This window comes from Cebus imitator, unplaced genomic scaffold, assembly GCF_001604975.1.
Source record: "Cebus imitator isolate Cc_AM_T3 unplaced genomic scaffold, Cebus_imitator-1.0 Scaffold538, whole genome shotgun sequence".
In the NCBI taxonomy this organism is placed as follows: Eukaryota; Metazoa; Chordata; class Mammalia; order Primates; family Cebidae; genus Cebus; species Cebus imitator.
Window position 1 is genome coordinate 2023356 of NW_016107853.1, and position 24345 is coordinate 2047700.

At 51.9% G+C, this 24345-nt stretch overlaps 1 pseudogene; it reads right to left on the reverse strand.

Annotated features, from left to right (window-relative positions):
• Positions 1–24345, reverse strand: part of LOC108293458 — a 77354-nt pseudogene that overhangs the window by 32718 nt on the left and 20291 nt on the right.

The window sequence follows — 24345 nt, forward strand, 5'->3', positions numbered from 1 at the left end:
CACACACACACACACACACACACACACACACACACACACAGGGCCTTCAGTTAAATTTCAATATTGAATAAACAATAAGTAAAATTTTCAGATAAATGTGTCCCATGCAATATTTAGTATGTACTTATACTTTAAAAAATTAAAAAATCCAGCTTTAGACTGGGTGCAGTGGCTCACACCTGTAATCCCAGTGCTCTAGGAGACTAGTGCAGGAGGATCACATGAGCCCCAGAGCTCGAGATTACAGCGACCTATGAATGTAAATTAATAAATATCCAAAATCAGAGTTCACCAGCAACCCGTACAATCTGTGTTTTTAGCTGGGGTCTGCAGTGTTGCCCAGGCTGGAGTGTAGCGGCAGGGTCATGCCTCAGCGGGCCTGCATTTCATCTGGCAATCCTCGTCGTGGGGACACAGGCAGGGCAATGACAGCCACCACTGCACTGCCGCCACTTAACGTTCAGGAGCTTTCACATGAGAAGTCCGAATGAATCCCCATGGTCACTTGAGAGACAGAAGCTTGTGGTGTAGCAAGTCACATTCCTGCAGCACTTGGCTGCAGCTGAGACGAGGCTCGGCCATCAGGAGGACCTGAGCCTCTGCAGCCCACAGCTGCTTCCCCAGCACTGGCCGCCAGGGGAGGATGGGTTGACACAGCAACCTCATGAGGAGCAGAACTCACCTGAGCACTTACCACGTGCCAGGCTCCACGGGGCACGCCTGACACAGGAAGGCATCCTTCACCCCCCCAAGTCTCTGTGGTTGAGAGGCGCTATTCTCATCCCCATTCTACAGATGAGGAAACCGAGGCTCTGAGAAGTTAAGCGACTTCCCTGAGAGCACACAGCGAGGGGTGGGGCTGGGAGTCAAACCTGCAGCTGTCAGACCCTGGAGTGAGGCCAGAGGAGGAAGGAGAGGAACGGGAGAGGCCAGGCAGGGGTGGGCTGCAAGGCCCCAGACTCCCATCAGAATCCAGGAAGCACAGGAAGCCGTTGTGGCTCCTAAGGCTGTCGTTTCCGCAGCCCCTCCACACCCCTGTGGGTCTCATGGTCCCCACTCTGTTGGCCTCTCCCCTAAATCCCTGAGGACTCAGGGTCTTGACATCAGTTCTAAGGGGCTGGTGTGAAAGACCTTGAGGTACAGCCAGGTCTCAGAGGATTCCAGAAGCCCCCCAACTTTCCAGTCCAAAGGAGGTGCTCTGAAAGTGCTGGGTGGGGGTCAGCCAGGGCCAAGAGTGTGCATGTCCCAAGCCCACACACACTCCTGGGTCCCCCGCAGCCTCTGCCCGGCCAGTCTGGGGTGTGGAGGCTGTCTGGACAAGGCACCAAGACCGCTGGGCAGAAGTCTCCATGCCAGTCCCTGCAGATGTCAGCCAGCCACTGGGGCCCACCCTGCAGGTGAACACCTGTGGCTACCAGGCCTGTGCTCAGCTGGGAGGGAGCCCACAGGTGGGAGAAGGCAGTGCAGGCTTCTAGCAAGACAGGGAAGCCCCGGATGTGAATGACAGCTGCGAAGGAGAACCAGGTCCACAGGCTCTGCCTGCGCCTGGAGCCACTCTGTGCTCTCACACAGCAGCCAAGGCCAAGCAGGAGCTCGAGGGGGTCCCGTCCCTCCCTGTCCACTTCCCCAGCATCCTTCAGAGAGCCGTGCAGCCCGGCTTTCCAGTGGGGCTTGACCAGCATCTTCCTCCCTCCAGCCGGCTGCTGGAATCTTCACTGCAGAAAGCCCCCTCCGTAAAGAAATGCCAAGCACAGCACTGTCATGTGAGAATGAGTCACCAGCCCTCACGGAAGAGGAGACATCACCCAAACGCAGTGTTTCCCACACTACTTGGAAAACTGGATGGAGTGGCAGCCCAGGGACCTCGCACCCCTTGCATGGCGGTCCCTGCTGGAGCGCAGAGGCAGCAGGTCAAGCGTGCACGCTCCAGCTCTCCCTCAACTGGGCCTTCACCCGTGAGACCCGTGAACTCTGCTCGCGCTGCTGCACCTCCTCCCAGAGGTAGAATTCTTGGATTCCAGTTTAACCACACGCTGTTCAGCCCGGCCTCTGATGTCACAGGCAAAGGAGTGGAAACTCAGAGAGGTCACAGGGCTTCCCAAACCCACACAGTGGGTCACGGTCCACACTGGCCCTCCCGCCAGCCAAGGACAGCTTGGTTTACAGCAAAATGCTGGTGACGCATAAGTCCTGGATGGAATTCTGACTCTCTGATGGGGGGTTCCAAGGAGTGCCGTTCTCCTCTCCCCTCCATCTTGCCACCTGACCCATCGCACTGAGCTCAGGACTTGGGGATGACTCATACACGCTGGCTTGCAGCACCTTCACCTGAAACACCCCCACGCCCACCTTGCCTTAGATCCGGCCCAGCCATAAAACACAAGAGGTGGCCTGGTGCAGTGTCTCACGCCTGTAATACCAGCACTTCAGGAGGCAGAGATGGGAGGTCGGGAGTTTACCTGAGGTCGGGAGTTCGAGACCAGCCTGATCAACATGAAGAAACCCTGTCTCTACTAAAAATACCAAATTATCTGGGCGTGGTGGTGAGCGCCTGTAATCCCAGCTACTCTGGAGGCTGAGGCAGGAGAATCACTTGAACCCAGGAGGTGGAGGTTGTCGTAAGCTGAGATCATGCCATTGCACACCAGCCTGGGCAATAAGAATGAAACTCTGTCTCAAAAAAAAAAAAAAGTCACAGCCTTGCTTTGGGCTACTACCAAAAATAAAACCACACGCAAGAGGCACCCTTCACAGGAGGGTCACATGCACACGGTCCCAGGCAGACCGGGGGCTCCTGATCCACGTTTGCTGTATCCCCAGTGCATCCTCTCGTTCAGTATGCAGTAGGAGCATAATAGCATTGAGTGAATGAATGAAATATGCTCTAAAATCACTTTTGGTGGGAGTGGTCAGAGAAGGTGCTGTGGAGGGTGTGGCCTTTGAGCCAGGCGTGAATCATTGGTAGGATTTCAGTAGAAGGGCGTGTCAGGTGACAGACAGGTAAGCAAAGCCCCAGAGTGGGAAAGCAGAGGTTGCCAGGGAAATGGCACCCAGGGGAGAGCTTATCGACTCCGTGATATCTATCAGGCGTCTCCAGGGCAAAGCTACTATTTTCCCCCTTGTCATGAATAAGTATTTTTGAGATGATGTCGTTTTTCCATTGCTCACCACATTTTCAGTTTATTCATTTACTTATATCTGCAAGGACTTATGCTTCCCTATTCATTCGGCGGGTTACGATCTGTTATTACGATTGTTTATTTTGATGCCCACAAGACTCCCAACTTACACGTCCCATCCCTTCGTTGAGGCCACCTGACTTCATAGCGCAACACAGGATTCCAGGCTCTTCCTCCAAGGAGCCTCGTGGAAGACAGCATCGGAAGCCAAGATCTGGGTGCGCGCTGTGCTCCTGGCGGCGGGGGCCCTCTCAGTGGGCAGAGCCACCTACACATGTGTTTTTATATCCACCTATATGCGAGTTCAACCAGGGCCTCCCACACCAAGTCAGCACCTGAGGATTCATCTGCCTTCTCCCTTTCCGTCTCTGTGACTCCACCCACAATGAGCACCCTCTCCTGGCTCCCTCACTAATAACACTTCACCTGTTACTGGGCCCTGAATGGCACCATCTTGGGCTCAGCTGCTGCCCCTCCCTGCACAGACACCCAGGCCTGGCTGTCCTGCCGCATCCCTGGGCCTGTCCACCCGAGGCACTTGGCCAGGTCCCTGGGGGAGCAAGCCACGTTCCTTTTCTGCAGCCGCCAGGGAATGCTGGGAACAAAAGTCCCCAAGGGAGCTCCGCTTTGGGCGGTGAGCTTGGTCTTCTAGGCAGATCAACAGAGGATGGTAATGCTCCCACCCTCCGACCAAACAAGGGGATTGACTGCGGAGAAGACTCTTAACTCCTGCAGTCCATGGGATATGCAAGCTGTGCAGATGAATCAATCTCTCTCTCTCTCTCTCTCCCTCCCACCCTCTCTCAAAAAGCAAGCACCCCTCAGGAGTGGCAATTCTTTAAATGAGGAGAGGAAATGAAGAAGGCACCAGGCTCCTCCCCGGCTGTGGATGGAGAGTCAGCTCTACCCTGGGCCTTCCCCGGGGGCTGCTGAGGTGGAGATTGGGGGCTGGCTGCTGGAGGGGGCCTGGAGCCCCCCCAGACTGTTCGCCCACTTGCCCAGCTCTGCTACCGCCTCCTGGCGAGGCCTCAGGCATTGCCACCATTTGGCCTCTCCGCATCTGGACACGGGGGTGCTGAGCCCCTCGGAGATCCCCTGTGACTCTGCCTGTATTATTGGGACACAAAGACGAGTCCAGCTCTTTCCCTGACATGGCCGGCTCGACTCTGCCAGGCCAGGCCACTGGACAGGGTCCTTGAGGTCAGGGGCTTGGGGGCTGCCACCTGCTGTGCAAATGGCTTCTCTGAGAGCAGTTGTCCCCTCTGTGAGATGTCCCAGCTGTTGGGCTGTCGTGTGGGTGAGCTGAGACAATGTGGATGGAAGTGCCCAGCATACGCTGACACAGGGATTATCAGCGTTCAGCAAATGGAAGCCAGGATCTTCTGAAACCCAGCCAGATGCTGGAGGAGTCCATTTGGATGCAGTGTCCAGAACAGACAAATCCGTAGGGACAAGAAGCAGATTGATGGTTGCCAGGGGCTGCAGAGGGGGGATGGTTAAAACCGTACATTTCATGTGGCGTGTATTTCACCTCAATTCAAAAAAGGAAAATCCAGCCAGAGACAGAATGGCATGGTCCCCAGGAATGTGTCTTTGTGAACTGAGAGGATGCTGAGGTCAGAGTGTCAATTCTTAAAATGCTTTTCAGCTTGATGTAAGGCAAACAGTCAGGGGCTCCTCCTGGCCCAGGCTGGGGACACGCCTCATCCTCTCTTCCTTACCTTGCTGGTGTCTTCCCAACACACGTCCACACCTGAGTCCATCCAGACCTCCACTCTGCACAGCCTGCCTCCCTCTCCAGAGAAGGGGGCAGGGAGGGGTGCAGCGCAATGCTCAGGCTCCGAGGCAGGTTGCAGGTGCTGGTCCCTGCCCTGCCTAAGCCCTGGGCAGACTGAGAGCCCCTCTCTCGGCCCTGGGGCTTCCAGTGCTAAAGCGGGAAAGGGACGGGCATTTTCCAAAATCTCTTCTTGTGACTGAGTTCTCCCTGGAGGCCCCAGGGCCCATGGGTGGCTCAGGCCTCATGACCTGCTCTCCATGCACAAGGCATTAGTGCCGTTCTAGAGTGTCTGCTCCATGAGGGCAGGGACACCCAGCTTCATGGGCTGTGGCCTGTGCAGGTGGAAGCCCCCTGCTATCCCTACCTTCAAATTCTTTTAAATTTTTAAACAAGGTCCCTGCAGTTTCATTCTGCATCAGGCCTTGGAAACTATGTAGCTGGGCCTTGGGGGCCTTCTCCGTGAGGACAAAACCCCAGCATGTGACAGTACCTCGCCCACAGCAAGGGCTTGGTGTGTGTGGACTGGATAATGGAGTTTCAGGCTCACTGCGAGAGGCGCCTCCCCACTGGCGCTCTCGGGCCTGGCCTTCCTGGTGACCCTGTGAACCACGGGAGGGAGGTCAGGTGGGGTACGGACGCTGCCCGGGCTCTTGATGCCCTTGGCATGGGAGGCAAGCCAGGGTCCCAGGAACTGGGCACCGAGGTGTTCCCTGGCCACTTGCAAAGTCCCCTAGCCTGGCTGCATGTGGGATTTGGCCAGGAGGGGTGCTGGCACCTGGTCCCCAGAAGGGACCCCTGCAGGGTCAACCTCAGAGGACTGCCCTGCTGGACGAGGGTGCCCGGGTCAGGGATGAAGGAGAGGGAAGCTCAGGAAAGAGCCCAGATAGCCCCAAGAAGATAACCAGGTGTGGGAGGGAGGCTTGGCTTGGCAGGGAAGCGGCTGTGAAAGTTGAGTGGTGCTACTTTCATCATGTTCTCGCTTCTCTAAGACACCCATGGGTGTTGCAAAACCATCTTCCACTCCATCATCCATGTCTTCAGCTACAAGCCCAAGAGTGCTTGAAAACAAGAACCCACGGCACGGCAGTTCCTCAAGACGTTACGTACAGCTTCCCATCTGGCTCGACAGCCCTCCTCCTGGGTACGCGCCCAGAGGAAATGAAGACAGGTATTTAAACCAAAATTTGCACACACATGTTCATAGCAGCATTCAGCACAATCACCAAAAGGTGGAAATGACACAAAGGTCCATCAAAGGGTGAAGGGATAAACAACACGGTGTATGTAGGCAATGGAATGTCAGTTGATCATAAAAAGGAAGTTCTGTACATGCTGCAGCACGGGTGGCCCGTGGAGGGATCTGGGAGACACAATTTGCTGTCAAAGGAGTCGGCGGGATTCCGTTGATATGAAATGTCCCAAAAAAGGGGGCAGGGCGCGGTGGCTCACACCTGTAATCCCAACACTTTGAGAGACTGCGGTCAGGATCACTTGAGGTCAGGAGTTCAAGACCAGCCTGGCCAACATGGCTTAACCCCGCCTCTAGTAAAAATATAAAAATTAGCCAGGCGTGGTGGTGTGTGCCTGTAATCCCAGCTACTTGAGAGGCTGAGGCATGAGAATCACTTGAACCTGGGAGGCAGAGTCTGCAGTGAGCTGAGGTAAGCCACTGTACTCCAGCCTGGGCAACAGAGCAAGACTCTGTCTAAAAAAAAAAAAAAAAAAAAATCCAGAAAAGGCAAATCCACAGAGATCAGCCATACCAAGCTTCACCACTGACCTTGCCATGTGACGTTAGGCAAATCACATAATCTCTCTGTGCCTACAAAATAGATGTGATGATAAGCTATTTTGGGGGCTTGTTGGAAGAATTAAATGAGATAATCTTTCCAAAGCACTCAGAGCCAGGCTGGTTTGTGGAAACTCTCCTGTGAGTGTTGGCACTTTTCATTTTTATCTCGATTTTCAGGAAAAGCTTCACTTAGATGACATCAGAACTTAGACCTTGAAAGACTCATAGGCAGGGAGACAGGCTCATGTTAGCCATGACCCACTGCAGACCAGGCCTTCTACAGTCTTTCTCTTAGGAAATCCCCCCCAACACCTTTAAACTGGCTGCTCTCATTGTTCCCAGTTTACAGCAGAAGAACTAAGGCTCAGAGAGGTTAAGAAACTTCCCTAGGGTCACACAGTTTACAAGTGGAAAAGCCAAGATTTGCAGTAAGTCTGTCTCAATGCCAGGCCTTCTGCTATAGCCTGTCGAGGACTCCTGGGGTGGCAGTTTTTTGGAGGAATGATGGTTACTGTTCAAAGTTTCTGCAATCTGGTTACCTATGCTTTTTGCTTTTCCTTTACTTTCTTCTCTCTTTTATTTCCCTCTCTCTTTCATTCTTTCTTTTTCTTTTTTAATATCATAAAAGGAGGAAGACTGGTAATTCTATTCCTAGGCATTTATTCGAGAGAAATGCAAACATATGTCCACACAAAGACTCACACGCAAGTGTTCACGACAGTTTTATTCATAAAAGCCTTGAACCGGGAGGAATTCAAAAGGTCAACAGATGCATGGCTAAACCCGTGGTCTCCATTCATGCTGGGGCATACTACTTGGCAATAAAAAGGCACGGACCGCCAGTACACAAGACAACAGAGATGAATCTCAAAATAAACATGCTTGGCAAAAGAAACCAGCCAACAAGAAGGCCTACTGTATGATTCCATTTACATGAATGTCTAGAACAGGCAAAGCTAAGCGATGGTGGAAAAAGAGAGACCGCAGCTGTTTCTAAAGACTGGAAGGAACAAGGGTGAACTTTCCAGGCGATGGTGACACCCTCTGTCTGAAAGAGCTTGAGCCGCACACTTGTATGCATTTGTCAAGATTCATTGATTGCTACCCTTAAAATGTGTCCATTTCACTATGTAAAAATTTCATCCTAAAAACACAGTTAACAAATACTAAACCCCACTTGGTGATGTCCATGCTAGCGTGTCTGGGGGTGCAGTGGCAATCAGCAACTTACTTTGCAATACACAAAAAATTTGATGGACAGATGAGGAGGCAGATGGTACAGCTGTAGACGGTGGCTGCACAGGTGTGCTCTGTGCAATCCTTTCGGCTTTTCGCGCATTTGCAAATGTTCATGTTAGCCCTGGGAATGGGGAAGGGAGGGAAAGAAAGGTGGGAAGGACAGGATGTCCCGTGCCTGGTCTCCTCCCTAGGGACTCAAAGCCTTTTCTCACACATATAGGAGACCCCAGCGTGTGCGCCAGAGACTCAGACCCTTAGAACTCCTGGAGGGACTAATGGCACCTTCTTTGGGTTTGGCAAAAGGGACCCCAGAGGCTTTTCCCACGGAAGAAAAACACTCCTGGCAGATCCATCCCTGTCTTCATGCTAACTCACTCTCCATTTTTCTCTCCCTCCCTCCCTCCTTTCTTTCTTCCTTCCTTCATTTCTTTTCTCTCTTTCTTTCTTTCTCTGTCTCTTTCTTCTTTCTTTCTTTTGCAAAGGTCCCAAAGAAGGGACCCCACAGGCTTTACCCGTTAGAGAAAAACACTTCTCTGTCTTCAGGCTCTCTTACTATCCATTTGTCTCTTTTCTCTCTCTCTCTCTCTCTCTTTCTTCTTTCTTTCCTTCCTTCTTTCCTTCCTTTCTTCTTTTTCTTTTTTTAGACTCAAAGTATCACTCTGTCACCCAAGCTGCAGTGTTGTGTCCTGAACATGACTCACTGTAGCCTCAACCTCCTGAGCTTAAGGGATCCTCTTTCCTCAGCCTCCTGAGTAGCTGGGATTGCAGGCACGTGCCACTGCACCCAGCAATGTTTTATTATTTTTTTGTAGAGATGGGGTCTTGCTACATTGCCCAGACTGGTCTCAAACTCCTGGGCTCAAGTGATCCTCCTGCCTTGGCCCCTCCCTAAGTGCTGGGATTACAGGCGTGAGCCACCGTGCCTGGCCTGTCTCTCCTTTTTTGAAATGTGACCTTCACAGGTGTGACATCTGCTTGTGGCTGGGAGCAGATGATTAGGCCACGGCGGCACTGCTGTGAACACTTCTGACACATGTGGTCTGCGCAGAGCCAGCGTTCTCACTCCGCCTTGAGCCACAGCTCCTGGAATGGAACCGCCCCTCTGGGGAGGCTGGGCCGAGACCCCATCTCCAGCGCGCGTGGGGCAGCACTGAGCACCGGTCGGCCTTTCTGGCTGGCAGGCGCCTTCTCTCCCATTTTCCTCCCATCACCTAGGGCAGCGCCCCGACTGGGAGCCCAGACCCTGCTTGCTCCGTCTGTGAGCCCCCAGCAGCAGCAGGTGGAGGCAGAGCAGCCCAGGGCGGGGGAGCCTCCCTTCCACCTCTGTCCCCACTGCCTCCCCCGCCTCCTGACGCCCGGGTCCCGCCACAGGACCCTCAGGACGGAGGCAGACGCAGGGGCCGTGACGGCTGGACGCTCACTCGGGGGTCTCCTCTTCCTACCAATGTCCACATTTTGCAGATGGGGAAACGGAGGCGCAGGCTGGGGCCTCATCTCTCTCCACCTCGGTGTCCCCTCCTGACGAAGGGGGGCCCAGAGCGTCTCCCTCCGCGTCGCTGGGAGGATGACCAGGGCCCGCAGCGGATGGAGCACGTGCTGTCGCTGCTGCCCGTTTTGCAGGCCAGGCTCAGAGCTGTGCTGACGCTCGCCGAGGGCGCACACCGGGCAGCGGAAGCGGGGTCTGAACCCCGAGCGGAGGGGAACCGGAGTGGGCTGATGGTGGAGGGTGAGCTGTGGGGAGTGCAGCACCCCACACTCGGTCCCGGCCCAGAGGAGGGGAAACGGCTGGGCCTGAGGACAGTGGGGAGCCTGTGCCCCCGTCCTGGGCTCTTGACAAGCCGTCAGCGCTGACATTTATAACTGTGCCTAATGTGCCGCTGAACCCCAGGGAGCCTTTCCCTCTCTAATCTGCTGGCATTACCCAGCCTTGAAATGACAGCAATTACCCCAGGGCTGGGTAAATGGCTGAGGGAGGAGGCGAAAGCTTCAGCCCTCAACTCAGGGCGGAGGGAGGCATCCGCAGGCACTCAGGTGCGCCCTCCCTCCCCCTCTCTTTCTCTGCCCAGGTTCGCCCTCCCTCCCCCTCTCTTTCTCTGCCCAGGTTCGCCCTCCCTCCCCCTCTCTTTCTCTGCCCAGGTTCACCCTCTCTCCCTCTCTCTGCCCAGGTTCACCCTCCCTCCCCCTCTCTTTCTCTGCCCAGGTTCACCCTCCCTCCCTCTCTCTACCCAGGTTCATCCCCCCTCTCTCTTTCTCTGCCCAGGTTTGCCTTCCTTCCCTCTCTCTGTCCAGGTTCACCCTCCCTCCCTCTCTCTTTCTCTCCCTCCCTCTTCTCGATCACTTCTCTGGGCCCTTCTGGCCTTCCTCACTCCCATTCCCTCCTAAATACACAGCCCTTAATAGAAGCATCATTTGTCTACCGGGAAAACTGAGGCTCAGGCTTAAGTGTGCTGCCCCAGGTCCTCCAGGAAGGAGTGGGAACAAGAGGTACACCCAGGAGCCCTGACTGGAAGTCCCAGCAGGAACCCCATGGAAGCAAGTACAGCCCCTCCACCTCGCCTGATGGGGCCACGGACCTCTAAGGTGGGTGGTGCGAGGCACACAGCTGGCTGCAGCGGGCCCTGGTTAGGGACCTAGCCCAGGTGGCTGCCTCCGCATCCTCATCCTCATCCTCATCTGTAAACAAATGATCACAACAGCACTGTTCTCAATATCCAAAAAATGGGAGCAACCCAAGTAGCCATCCACGGATGAATACACCAAGTGTGTCATCTCCAGACAAGGGACTGCTATTCAGCCATCGAAAGGAATGGAGTTCTGACGGGTGCCACGGGGCGGACCTTGAGAAGATGTTGCTGAGTGAAAGAAGCCAGGCATGAAAGCCCACATGGTGTGTGATTCATTTCTATGAAAGGTCCAGAATAAGCAAATACAGAGACAGAGGGTGGATGGTGGCTTCCTGGAGCTCAGGGGATGGGGAGTGGAGAGAGAGAGGGCTGGCTGAGGGGAGTGCTTTCTTGCTGGGCTGATGAAAACACTAAAATTGATCATGGCTATGGTTGCACAAGTCTGTGGATATACTAGAAGCCATGGAATTGCATGCTTTTAAAAATTTACTTATTTTGAGATAGAGTCTCTGTGTCGCCCAGGCTGGTGCAATCTCAGCTCACTGCAACCTCTGCCTTCTGAGTTCAAGCGATTCTCCTGCCTCAGCCTCCTGAGTAGCTGGCACTACAGGTGCCCGCCACCACACCCAGCTAATTTTTGTATTTTTAGTAGAGATGGGGTTTTTCCGTGTTGGCCAGGCTAGTCTCGAACTCCTGACCTCCTCACCTAAGGGTCGCTTTGGTTCCCTCCCAAAGTGCTGGGATTATAGGCATGAGACACTGCAAAGCTGAAGCAAGATGGAGTCAGATGATTCAGGGAAGGTGAAAGGAGAGGACCCAATTTGGGGCTTAGCCTGGTGTCCGGCCTGCAGAAGGCACTTGATGACTCCACCTCTGACCTCACTGCTCGGAGTGCGGGCCTGGGACCTTGTCAGGAATGCAGAAATTTGGCCGCAGCTCAGACTACAGCAGAATCTACATTTTAACGCAACGCCCAGATGAGTTGCATCCACGTTAAAGTCTGAAAATCACTGAACTGCGGTGATAATTCTATCACTATTCTAGCACAGTGATTCTCAAACCTGAGGGCTTGTTAAAACCCAGATGGCTGGACCTCACCTGGGGGATTCTGGTTCGTAGGTCTGGGGCTGGGCCTGAGACTCTGAGTTTCCCCGATGCTGCTGGTCTGGAGCCCACTTGAGAGCTCCTGCTCGAGGGTCTAGGAGGCTAGCTGGGTGTCTCATTCAAGCATGAGGTCTAATAAGGTGCACCTGCCCAATTCCACGCAGGGCCTGGCTAACCAGCAGAGAGGGCATGAACAGGACAGGCCTTGGGGACCAGTGGGCCTCAGCCTCGGGTGCACATGAGCCACTGGGGGAGCTTTTGCAGTCCACACACTGGGACCCCACTCCAGACCAACTGATTGGACTCAGGATGAAGCCTGGGCATCAGCATTTGGAAAACTCGCTTGGTGACTCCTGCATGCAGCCAGGACCGCTAAGGTCCTGCCCAGAGGGGAGGTGATGTCAGCTGTCCTCTTGCCTCACCAGGGAGGGAGAGAGTGAAGGGGAGGGAACTCAAGGCACAGGGCCAAGGCCAGTGTCACAGACATACGCAGAATCTAGGCCTGGAGCCAAATGTCTGCTTCCAGTCCCCAGAACATACCAGATCTGACCATTCTGGGCAGAAGTGGAAACGCAGGTTACCCTGCAGCGGCGGTGCCCTTCTGGGCTCCAAATATGAAAGAGATTTGGGGGTAGGTGGAGGCCCTGGAGCAGAGCTCACCAGAACAGGCTGGACTGAAATGCAACCGCCTCTGCCTCCACCTGCCCCTGCGGAGCACAACAGCGCTCGGCCGCCTCCAGCCCACTTACGAGCTCCCGCCAAGAACTGCTCTCTCCACCTCTTCACGGGGCTGCTTTTCCCCTTTAGAGCCCTATTTACATGATGGAGACCCTCACCAGAGCTCTTGAAGACAAGATTTGGTTAAAGCCATCCTGTGTGTGACGGGCTCGGGCTGGGTGAGGGCACTCTGGTGCTGATTGCCTATTACTCCGTTTTGAGTCCGCTTTGCAGCCAGGGTCATTATTTTTGCAGCCAGACACAGCTGGTTTCTCTGGACGTCACTGCTCACTTGCCTTTGTCTGCCCCTATTTATCGGGAAGATCAGCGGCTCTGATGTTCAGGCTGCCAGGGGACTTCTTAGAGATCCTGTCCCTGCTGGTTTCTGCGGGCCTCTCTCAAGCCAGGGCACTTCCATGGAAAGCTACTGGCTCACTGGAAGGCAGAGACAACTCACAAAAAAGAAGAGAGGTGCTCAGCGCCCTGGGAGGTAGAGCACAGGCAGGAGGACAGAGTCTCCTGTGAAATTGGTTTAGGCATCACAGACTTTCTGTTGGTGAGTGGAGACCCAAGGAACCCACTAGTTCATGCAGCCCCTTTGAACAAAGTAGGAGACTCCTCTTTCTTGGGAGCGCAGCTTGGTGGGAAGAACCCAGGTTAATCTCAGCTCCCCTGGCTCCTCAAGGCAGGCAACTTCTGCAATGCACAACCTAGACAACTGCACAGGGGGGCGTTGTGGGCATTCCTGCCTCTTGTACTCCTGACAGGACAACGGCACAGCAAACAGGCAGATAAGACCACTAACATTAAATGCTCTTGCCGACCAAGCACTCCTCATTAAGTACTGAGGATATAGCAGAGAAAGATCCCTGCATTGCGGATCTGGTCTGTTGGCAGAAACAGGTGAGAAAATTGTCACTTGTGAAGCAGACTGATGGGTGCAGTGCTGCAAGAAAAGCACTGAGAGCTAAAATGTGCTGCAGCAGGCGCTGTGCTAGGGCGCCAGGAAAGTGCTCTTACTGAGTCCTCTTGACAGCCCTGGAATGTAACTCAACTCCCACAGATGGCTCCAGGAAGACATGTTTACAAAGTGACTACAGCCACACCTCAGAGATATTGCAAGTGTGGTTCTATCTAGACTGACGCAAACAAAGCAAATACCACAATAAAGCAAGTGACACCAGTTGTCGGTCCTAGTGCATAAAAGTTATATTTACACTATAGTGTAGTCTATTAAGTGCGCAATAGCACTGTGTCTAAAAAAAGTACATACCTTAATTTAAGAACACTTTATTGCTAAAAATGCTAGTGATCACCTGAGCCTTCAGCGAGTCGTAACCTTTTTGCTGGTGGAGGGTCTTACCCTGATGTTGAAGGCTGCCGACTGATCAGGGTGGTGGTTGTTGAAGGCTGGGGTGGCTGTGGCAATTTCTTTTATTTTTCTTTTTTTGTGTGTGTGATGGAGTCTCGCTCTGATGCTAGGCTGGAGTGTAATGGTACAATCTCAGCTTAATCTCCGCCTCCCAGGTTCAAGCCATTTTCCTGCCTTGGCCTCCCAAGTAGCTGGGATTACAGGTGCCTGCCACCATGCCCAGCTAATTTTTGTATTTTTAGTATAGATGGGGTTTCACCATGTTGGCCGGGCTGGTCTCGATCTTTTGACCTGGCAATCTGCCCTCCTCAGACTCCCAAAGTACTGGGATTACAGGCGTGAGCCACTGCGTCCAGCCTGCAATTTCTTACAATAAGACAACAGTGAGGTTTGCTGCATAGATCCACTCTTCTTTCATGAAAGATTTCTCTGTAGCATGTGATGCTGTTTGATAACATTTGACCCAAAGAACTTTCACAGTTGGAATCAATCCTCTCAAATCCTGCTGCTGCTAATTTTATGTAATATTCTGAACTCCTTGTTGTCTTTTCAACAATGCTCATAGCATCTTTACAAGTAGATTCCATCTCAAGAAATCACTATCTTGGCTCATCCATTAGAAGCAACTTAGCTGGTCGCTGTATAGAGCACCTGTAATCCCAGCATTTTGGGAGGCCGAGGTGGGCAGATTGCTTGAGTTCGGGAGTTCAAGACCAGCTGGGCAATGGGCAAAACCCTGTCTCTACAAAAAACCACAAAAATTAGCCAGGCATGGTGGCAAGTGCCTGTAGTTCCAGCTACTTGGGGGACTGAAGTGGGAAGATCGCTTGAGCCTGGGAGGCAGAGATTGCAGTGAGCCAAGATCGCACCACAGCACTCCAGCCTGGGCAGAGTGAGACCCTGTTTCAAAAAAAGGAAGCAACTCTTCATCTGTTCAGGTTTGATGATGAGACTGCAGCAATCAGTCACATCTTCAGGCCCCACTTTTAATTCTCTGCGATTTCCACTACATTTACAGTGACTTTCTTTACTGAAATCTCGAGCTCCTCAAATTCATCCATGAGAGCTGAAATCAGCTTCTTCCAAACTTCTGTTAATGTTGATATTTTTTACCTCCTCCCATGAATTACAAATGTCCTCAACGGCATCTAGAATGGTGAATCCTTTCCAAATGTTTTCAATGTCCTTCGCCCAGACCAACCAAAAGAATTACTATGTATTACAGCTATACCCTTTATGAGATATATGTATTAAATAATAAGACTTGAGAGTCGAAATTACTCCTTGATCTGTGGCTGCAGAATGGGTGTTGTGTTAGAGGGATGCAAACAACATTCATCTCTTTGTTTGTCTCCATCAGCACATTGTCAATGAGCAGGAACTCTTCCTTCTGAGCAGTCATCTCAGCAGTGGGCTTACAATAGTCAGCAAGCCTTGCTGGAAACAGATGTGCTGTCATCCAGCCTTTGCAGGCAGAATAGATCTGGCATCATTCTTAAGAGCCCTGGGATTTGGGGGATGGCAAATGACAGCTGCATTAGCCCCTGACAAGAGTTAGACTGTCCTTTGAATCTTTGAAGCCAGGCATTGGCTTTCTGCAGTCTAGCTGTGGAAGTCCTAGATGGCCTCTTCTTCCAGTAGAAGGCGCTTTTGTCTTCACTGGGAATCTGCTGTTTAGTGCAGCCACGTTCGTCAGTGATCTTAGCTAGATCTTCTGGAGAACTCGCTGCAGTTTTCTCCATCAGCGTTTGCTGCTTCACCTCGCACTTGTATGTTATGGAGTGGGTTTCATTCCTTAAACCTCATGAACCAACCCGTGCTGGCTTCCAGCTTTCCTCTGCAGCTCCCTCACCTCTCAGCCTTTATAGAATTAAAGAGAGTGAGGGCCTTGCTCTGGATTACGCTTTGGCTTAAGAGATGCTGTGGCTGGTTTGATCTCTCCAGATCGCTCAGACTTTCTCCCTATCAGGAATAAGACTGTGTCACTTTCTTATCCTTTGTGTGTTCACTCAGAGCAGCACCTGTAATTTCCTTCAAGAACTTTTCCTTTGCCTTCACAACTTGGCTAAGCATTTGGCACAAGAGGCCTAGCTTGGTCGGGCGCGGTAGCTCATGCCTATAATCCTAGCACTTTGGGAGGCCAAGGCGGGTGGATCACGAGGTCAAGAGATCGAGACCATCCTGGTCAACAAGGTGAAACCTCGTCTCTACTAAAAAAAAAATACAAAAAATTAGCTGGGCATGATGGTGCGTGCCTGTAATCCCAGCTACTCGGGAGGCTGAGGCAGGAGAATTGCTTGAACCCAGGAGGCGGAGGTTGCGGTGAGCCGAGATCGTGCCATTGCACTCCAGTCTGGGCAACAACAGCGAAACTCCGTCTCAAAAAAAAAAAAAAAAAAGAGGCCTAGCTTTCAGCCTACTTGGCTTTCAACAGGCCTTCCTCACTAAGCTTCATCATGTCTAGTTTTTGATTTAAAGTGACAGGCATTGGGCATGGTGGCTCATGCCTCTAATCCCCACACTTTGGGAGGGTGAGGCAGGAGAACCACTTGAGCCCAGGCGTTCAAGGCTGCAATGAGCTACGATCACACCAAATAAAGTGAAAGACCCGAGACGCTTCCTTTCACCTGAACACTTAGAGACCATTGTAGAGTTATTCGTTGGCTTAATTTCAATATCTCAGAGAACAGGGCTGCCCGAGGAGAGAAAGAGAACAGCCATTTGGTGGAATAGTTGGAGCACATGCAGCCCTTCACTTCACTTTCTTATTGGCTTTTGGTGCCCAAAACAATTACAATAGAAAGATGCAAGATGACTGATCACAGATCACCATAACATATAGAATAACAATGAAATACTATGAGAATTACCAAAATGTGGCACAGAGACACAAAGTGAGCCCACGCGGCTGGAAAAATGGCACCGATAGGCTCGCTCAATGCTGGGCCACCACGAACATCCAATCTATTTAGGGTTTTTTTTTCTTTTTTTTTTTTTGAGACAGAGTCTCGCTCTGTCACCCAGGCTGGAGTGCAGTGGCACGATCTCAGCTCACTGCAACCTCTGCCTTCCAGGTTCAAGCAATTCTTCCTGTCTCAGCCTCCTGAGTAGCTGGGATTACAGGCGCCCGCCACCACACCCGGCTAATTTTTGTATTTTTAGTAGAGACGGGGTTTCACCATGTTGGCCAGGCTGGTTTCAAACTCCTGAGCTCAAGTGATCTGCCTGCCTCAGCCTCCCAAAGTGCTGGGATTACAGGCAGGAGCCACTGTGCCTGGCCTAACCTCCGGTCTCTTAAAAACAATGCAGTATCTGCAAAGGGCAGTGAAGCGGAGTGTAATAAGGAGGCCTGCCTGCATTTGCACTGCCCTGGGCGGAAGTAAGGGAACAGCCCAGGGGCACAGAGGCCCCCAGAGGGCAGCAGCAGTGGGCAGCTGCTACCACCCCCAGGGCCACCCCATTGTGACCCTGTGAGCCCCTGGTCCCAAGCAGATACGCCCCCCTCCCTCCCAGCCCCAATCTGTGCTGGGAAGCCAGAGACAGGGACATGTAGGCTGAAGGGGCAGCGTCCAGGGGTGCAAAGCAGGGTGGAGAAGGGTGGAGGCTGCACGTGTGATGATCCTGGGAACCCAAAACTATCCGAGACAGGTCTCGATCAATTTGGAAAGTTTATTTTGCTAAGGTTAAGGAACTTGTTAAAATGCACGATCTGAATGAAGAGACCCCAACCAGGCTTTGTGTGAGCAACGTGGCTGTTTATCTGGGTGCAGGCAGGCTGAGGCCGAAAAGGGCGTCAGCGGAGTGCGGAGGGATGGGAGTTGGTTTTTATAGGTTTGGGGTAAACAGTGGAAAGTTACAGAAGTTACAGTTGGAGGTTTTTTGCAAGGTGGGAGGGGGTCGTGGAGTGTGGCATCAAGAGGTTGGCCAAGGCCATTCACAAAGTCCAATGGCCTTGTCAGCTGAGACCAGAATGAGAAACAATAGAGAACGTCTCAAAGTTAAGCCAGTGCCAGGGGTTGATCATTTCTTCCTCTTTCTAAGATCTTACAGCCATTTCAGTTTTCTAATTCCAGAAGGCCTTCCAGAGGTGTGCGTGCCGTTCGTGGGGGTCGCCATGCTGTCCACGGCGCAGTCAGACCTTACACAGCTATGATGCTGCTGTATGGTCACACGCCTGTGACACAGCCTCAGGAGGACCTGACGACAAGGTGGTCAGGGCACAGCTTGGTTTCACACATTTTAGGCAGACAGAAGGCATCGGTCAGTATGTGTAAAATGTACATTGGCTCAGTCCTGAAAGCCGGGACACCCGAGGCCGGGGAGGGGCTTCCAGATCATAGGTAGATAAGAGCCAAATGGCTGCATTCTTTGGAGTCTCTGATGAGCCGCCTGGGAGCAGAGGGTGGAGGAAGAGTCATTGAGACCTTAATCTGGCTCAGTGAAACCACAGGACAGAGGAAGCAATCTGAGGTGCATTCATCTCAGATGGCAGAGGCATGGTTGAGTTCCCTCATTCACAGGAATTTCCTTGTGGTAAGTTTTTTTCTTCAACTTTTATTTTAAATTTTGGGGTACATGTGCCGGACGTGCAGGTTCGTTACATAGGTAGACGTGTGCCATGGTGCTTTGCTGCACAGATCAACCCATCAGCCAGGTATTAAGCCCAGCATCTATCAGCTATTCATTTAGGATAAAGAAAATGTGGCATGTAACTTTTTAAAAAAAATTTTGTAGCTATCTTATTTAGGAATAGAATGGAGGCAAGCTTGTCTGACAAAGTTCCCAGCTTGACTTTTCCCTATGGCTTAGTGATTTGGGGGTCCTGAGATTTATTCCCCTTTCACAAACCTTATTTTACAAATGAAGACTCAAAGATGGTCCAGAGAGATACAGTAACTTGCCGAGGGCCACACAGCTCCTCAGTGTTAAAGAAAGTGCCAGCTAGGCGCCATGGCTCACGCCTGTAATCTCAGCACTTTGGGAGGCCGAGGCGGATGGATGGCCTGAGGTCAGGAGTTTGAAACCAGCCTGGCCAATCAGTGTCTACTAAAAATGCAAAAATTAGTTGGGCATGGTGGTACATGCCTGTAATCCCAGCTACTCCGGAGGCTGAGGTAGGAGAATTGCTTGAACCTGGGAGGCGGAGGTTGCAGTGAGCCGAGATCATGCCACTGCACTCCAGCCTGGGCTGCAGAGCGAGACTCCATCTCAAAAAAAAAAAAAAAAGGAAGTGTCAAAGGCTGGGCAGGCAGCCCCCATGCCAAACAGCCCCCAGAAACACAGGGGACGTTGAAGGTCCCAGAGAGAGATGGCTACTCTGAGAGAGAGCTGGGAATGACTCTCCCCAGAAGCTGAGAGCCAAGGCCAAGTTGAGGTGGGAGGAAGGAGGGGGTGGAGTAAAACTCCCAGTGGAAGCATCAGCTTGTGGAGGAGCCTGAAGGCAGACAGGACGATTGCCATGTGGGGGCCAGGCAAGTGTGCCAGGCTCCTCAGCAATGCTGACCAGAGGTCACTCTCGTCACCATTTTGGTTTTGGCAGGTTCTGGCCGGCTTCTTTACTGCAGGCTGTTCTATCAGCAAGGTCTTTGTGACCCATATTTCATGCTGAGCTCCTACCTTATCCTGTGACTTAGAAAGCCTTAACCATGTGGGAATGCAGCCCAGTAGGTTTTGGCCTCATTTTACCCCGCTGGTATTTAAGATGGAGCTGCTTTGGGTCAAACACCTCTGACACTTCCAGAGCTGTAGAAGTAGGAAGTAGAGTTGTCGGTAAGACTGGGGGAATGGAACCGGAGAGGGAGGAGATAGGGTGATCGCTGGGCTTCAGACCTGGGCAAGGAAAAGGGTGCGACCTCCGATGGAAAAAGAGGAGTAAGCTTGGGGAGGAGACGTGTATCAGCCAAGATTCTTCCTTGCAACCCGTGCCAGGCGTTTAGCATGTGAAGGATTCATGAAGGAGAGAGCCAGCTCACAGATTCTTCAAGTGGCCCAGGGGGCAGGCCTGCAGCCAGAGGTCTATGCAAATCCCAGCCCAGGAGAGCACACCACCAGTGCTGGGGCCAGATGCTGTGGCTACCACCGGACCTGGGCGTCGGCAGCCACCTGGCCAGAGCGGCTGGCACAGTGTCTACAGATCACCACGCAGGGCCGGTGACCGTCCTGCCTACCAGCTCCCATGTGCATGTCCAGGTGCAAGGAGTCCTGGGAAGCACATTTCTGCCCAGCACGAGGGAGATTCCCCAGGCGTACAAAGGGTGTTCAAAAATGCCAACCCGACAAAAATCACGACCGGTGTGGGACAGGCAAAAGAGGAGGCAAGTTCCACGCTGGCCCCATAGAGATGGAGCGGCCTGGAAGACCTCCAGGTGGAGCGATGCAGTAGTCCTAGGTGCATATCCAGAAGTCTGAGCTGTGCCATCTAAGCCATTTTTTCCTGGGAGATTTTAAGCAAAGCTTAAAATTACGTGACGTTCTAACCCTCACTCAGACCCTGGTTAAAAAGCATTGTGAAGCGGGGGTTTTGTGGATTTAGAAAATTGTATATTCAGTTGTGGTCTGATTAATCTATTTTCTTTACTTTAAAAAAAAAAAAAAGTGGCCAGGTGTGGTGGCTCGCGCCTGTAATCCCAGCTCTTTGAGAGGCCAAAGCAGGTGGATCACTTGAGGTTAGGCGTTTGAGACCAGCCTGGCCAACATGGTGAAACCCCATCTCTACTAAAAATACAAAACTTAGCTGGGTGTGGTGGTGCACACCTGTAATCCCAACTACTTGGAGGGCTGAGACACAAGAATCACTTGAACCCAGGAAGTGGAGGTTGCAGTGCGCCAGCCACTGTACTCCAGCCTGGGCGACAGGGTGACACTCTGTCTCAAAAAAAAAAAAAAGTCATGATTTACTGGTGTTTGGGTTTGGGTTGAGCTTGAGAAATTCAAATATTGATTCTTGGAGTCACAGAATTTCTCATGTGCAAAGAGCCTTAGAGGGCCCCATCCATAGCACAGACTCCGCCACATCAAGGCCAGGAACCAGGGTGGAAGGGGGCTGGCATGGCGTGGGCGTCAGAGAGCCCGAGTGTTCAGACCTGGTTCTGCCTCTGAGCTTGTGTCTGTGTGTGTAAAATGGGGGTGAGAGTCCTCCCTTTGTGAGCTAGTCAGGATTTCATAAACTATTTTTAAAAGAGAGGGTATTGCTCTGTTGTCCAGGCTGGAATGCAGTGGCGCAGTCAGAGCTCACTGCAGCCTCTAACCCCTGGGCTCGAGCAATCCTCCCACCTCAAGTCCCAAAGAGCTGGGACTGCAGGTACCTGCCACCATACCCAGATTTAAAAAAACAACAACAACAAAAAAAACTTTTTGTAGATATGGGGGTCTCACTGTGTTGACCAGGCTGGCCTCAAATTCCTGGGCTCAAGCAATCCTCCTACCTCAGCCTCCCAAAGTGCTGGGTGTGATTTAAGTGTCTGGGAAAATTCATCAATGAAGCCATCAATCCAGGACTTCTCTTTTTTGGGAGGTTTCTGTCTCTGATTACTGAGCCAACTTCTTTACCAGTGACAGGTCTATTCAGATTTTCTATTTCTTTGTGATTTAGTTTCAATAGTTTGTGTATTTCTTTTTTTTTTTTTTTTATTTCATCTATTTTTTCCAATATATTGGTTTGCAGTTGTTCATGCTATTCACTTTTTTTTTTTTTTGGGTTCCCATTATGTGGGAGGGGATTCCAGAGAGCTGGAAATCCGAGTTTGTGTATTTCTAAGACTTTGCATGCTTCATTTAGGTTGTCCAATTTGTTGGCGTACAAGTGTTCACCAAATATAATCCTTTTTATTTCTGTAAAATCAGGGGTAATGTCCCTACTTTCATTAATGATTTTGATAATTTGAGCTTTTTCTCTTTTTTTCTTAGTCATTCTTGTTAGCTTTGTCAATTTTCACTGGTCTTTTAAAATAATCAACTTTTGTTTCATTCCTTTTCCCTTCTCTATTTTATTGATCTCAGCTCTAATCTAAATTATTTCCTCTCTTCTGCAGTTTAGGCTTAGTCTGGTTTTGGTGGGTTTTTTTTTTCCTAGTTCCTTAAGTTGTAAAGTTAAGTTGTTGATTTGAGACCTTTCTTCTTCTTCTTCTTTTTTTTTTTCGAAACAGAGTTTCGAAAACAGAGAAGGAACTTGATTAGAGGGTGCAGGGATGAGAAGCTTACTGCTGTGGGTAACCAGGGTTTGGTCCTTCTGGGGACTTCTGGGAGACTGTGTACAGCATGCTTTGGGTCATCCCGACCCAGAGGTATGGGAGCCAGGGATTTACCCACCTGCCCCATCCATTGTTAGGTGAGGGCTGCTCCTGGGGTGGCGGGCTACTCCTAGGGTGTCAGCTGCCAGGCCCTCAGGCTTGCCCTGGGCACACAGCAGCGTGTCCTTGGGCCAGGGGAAGTCCTCCGGCAGAGCCTTGGCTTTGCAGGGAGGGGCTGTTGGGGAGAACAGACTTTGGCTGCTCCAGGAGTGTGGGGAGGCATCCTTCTTTACACACAAGAAAAGAAGCTCTGGGAGTCCTCTGTGCCACAGCCTGACCACGACCTCTGGCCCGTTTGACTTCGGCATGGCTGACAGGCAAAGCTGCCAAGGCTCAGCAAGGGAAGTGGGGCCAGGAGAGGCCGAATCTGGGGCACACGCTTGTCTGTCCTCATCCCCGCAGATGTTTCCTTTTCCCAGTCCCTGTTTGCTATTGACCGCCCTGCTCCCGGCAGCATCCATGCACGGCTCATCCACCGTTTGGACACATTTATCTAGTACCTTCTAGGGCCTTGTAGGAGGAGTCAAGCAAGGCTTCGAAGGGACATATAATTAATTAGGGTGAAAAGCATAGAAACAAATAATTCAGGACCCAGAAATGCATTTCGATTGATGGAGCACAGAGTCCTGCCGAGAAGTTGCTCCTGTGCTTGAAGCCCCCGTGCGGAGGGAACTTGCCTGCCCTGGGATGAGTCTACACCCTCCCGATCAGGTTTTTGGATTTTAGGGATGGAGAAGAAAAGGTTCTTGAAGACGTCCCAACGGGCCTGGCGCGGTGGCTCACGCCTATAATCCCAGCACTTTGGGAGGCCAAGGCGGGTGGATCACAAGGTCAGCAGTTCAATACCATCCTGACCAACATGGTGAAACACCATCTACTAAAAATACAAATATTAGCTGGGCTTGGTGGTGCACACCTCTAATCCAAGCTATTCAGGAGGCTGAGGCAGGAGAATCGCTTCAACCCGGGAAGCGGAGGTTGCAGTGAGCCGAGATTGTGCCACTGCACTCCAGCCTGGATGACAGAGTGAGACTCTGTCTCAAAAAGATATCCCCACCTCAAAAGGAGGCTTTGAAGTTTGCCAGAGCAGGGAAGAGAGTAGCACACAGGCTTTTCCACCAGGAAGTGGCATTGGTAACGTCTGTGCTCATTTCATTTACCTCTCCAAAGTCTCAACCCCAACTCTAAACCACAGACAAGACTTTTGAGGGAAGACCTGCCCTCCGGTCTGCGCCGACCACCTCTGAGTCAATTACTACTCTGTGAAACAAAGCACTCAAAAGTTAGCCGCAGAGACAACCCTGTTGTTTCTCATAATTTTTGTGCCTGAGGAATTCCAGGACCACTTGGCCAAACAGTCTATCGTGTGCTGGTGGTTCTGAGCCCCTGGCTGGGCACCTCTCCCTCTTATGTTTATTTGCGTGGCTCGTTGAGCTTCCTCACAGCATGGCAACGCAGGCAGCTGGTCTGCTCACGTGGCATTTCAGCAAACGAAGCAGCAGCTGCATTGCTTCACACATTCTGCTGCTCCTCAGCAAGTTACACATCCTCCCAGAACCGAGGGGAGACAGACCATGTGCAGAGGACGAATGGGCTGGAGAGATTACTGCAGCCTCCACCCCCGCCAAAGAGGAACCCTGTGGGGGTGAACCCTGTGCCACATCCTCAAGGTGCCAGCTCTGCCCTGCGACGGAGAACTGAGAGGTGCCAGTGGCCTGCATGACTCATACTGCTGTTCCTTGCTGGGGCTAGCTCAGAAATCATGTCACCTAGGTAGCTGGCCCCATGCTGCGTGTCAATGATGGGGTTTTGTTGGTACTGGTACATGCTCAGTCAGTATCTGGATTCGAGTACATGGAAATTCGTGGCACTGAAGGAACTCCAAGCATCGTTGATCACATACATTTACCATGACATTGGATTTCTGCTACAGGTGTGTGAGGTGAGCCAGGAGGGCACTGCCATGCCCCTTTTTAAAGATGTTAAAGCTGAGACCCAAAAGTTTACATGGTGACCCTGCATGTGAGCTGCGGATTAAAGATGAAGGCTGCCAACTTCTGTTCCCAAGACCTCCCCAGCCCCTGCGGGGGGCCTGCAGGAGGCCTTTACTCCTAGTTAGAAAGTGGAGCTTTCGCCGGGCGCGGTGGCTCAAGCCTGTAATCCCAGCACTTTGGGAGGCCGAGGCGGGTGGATCACAAGGTCAAGAGATCGAGACCATCCTGGTCAACATGGTGAAACCCCGTCTCTACTAAA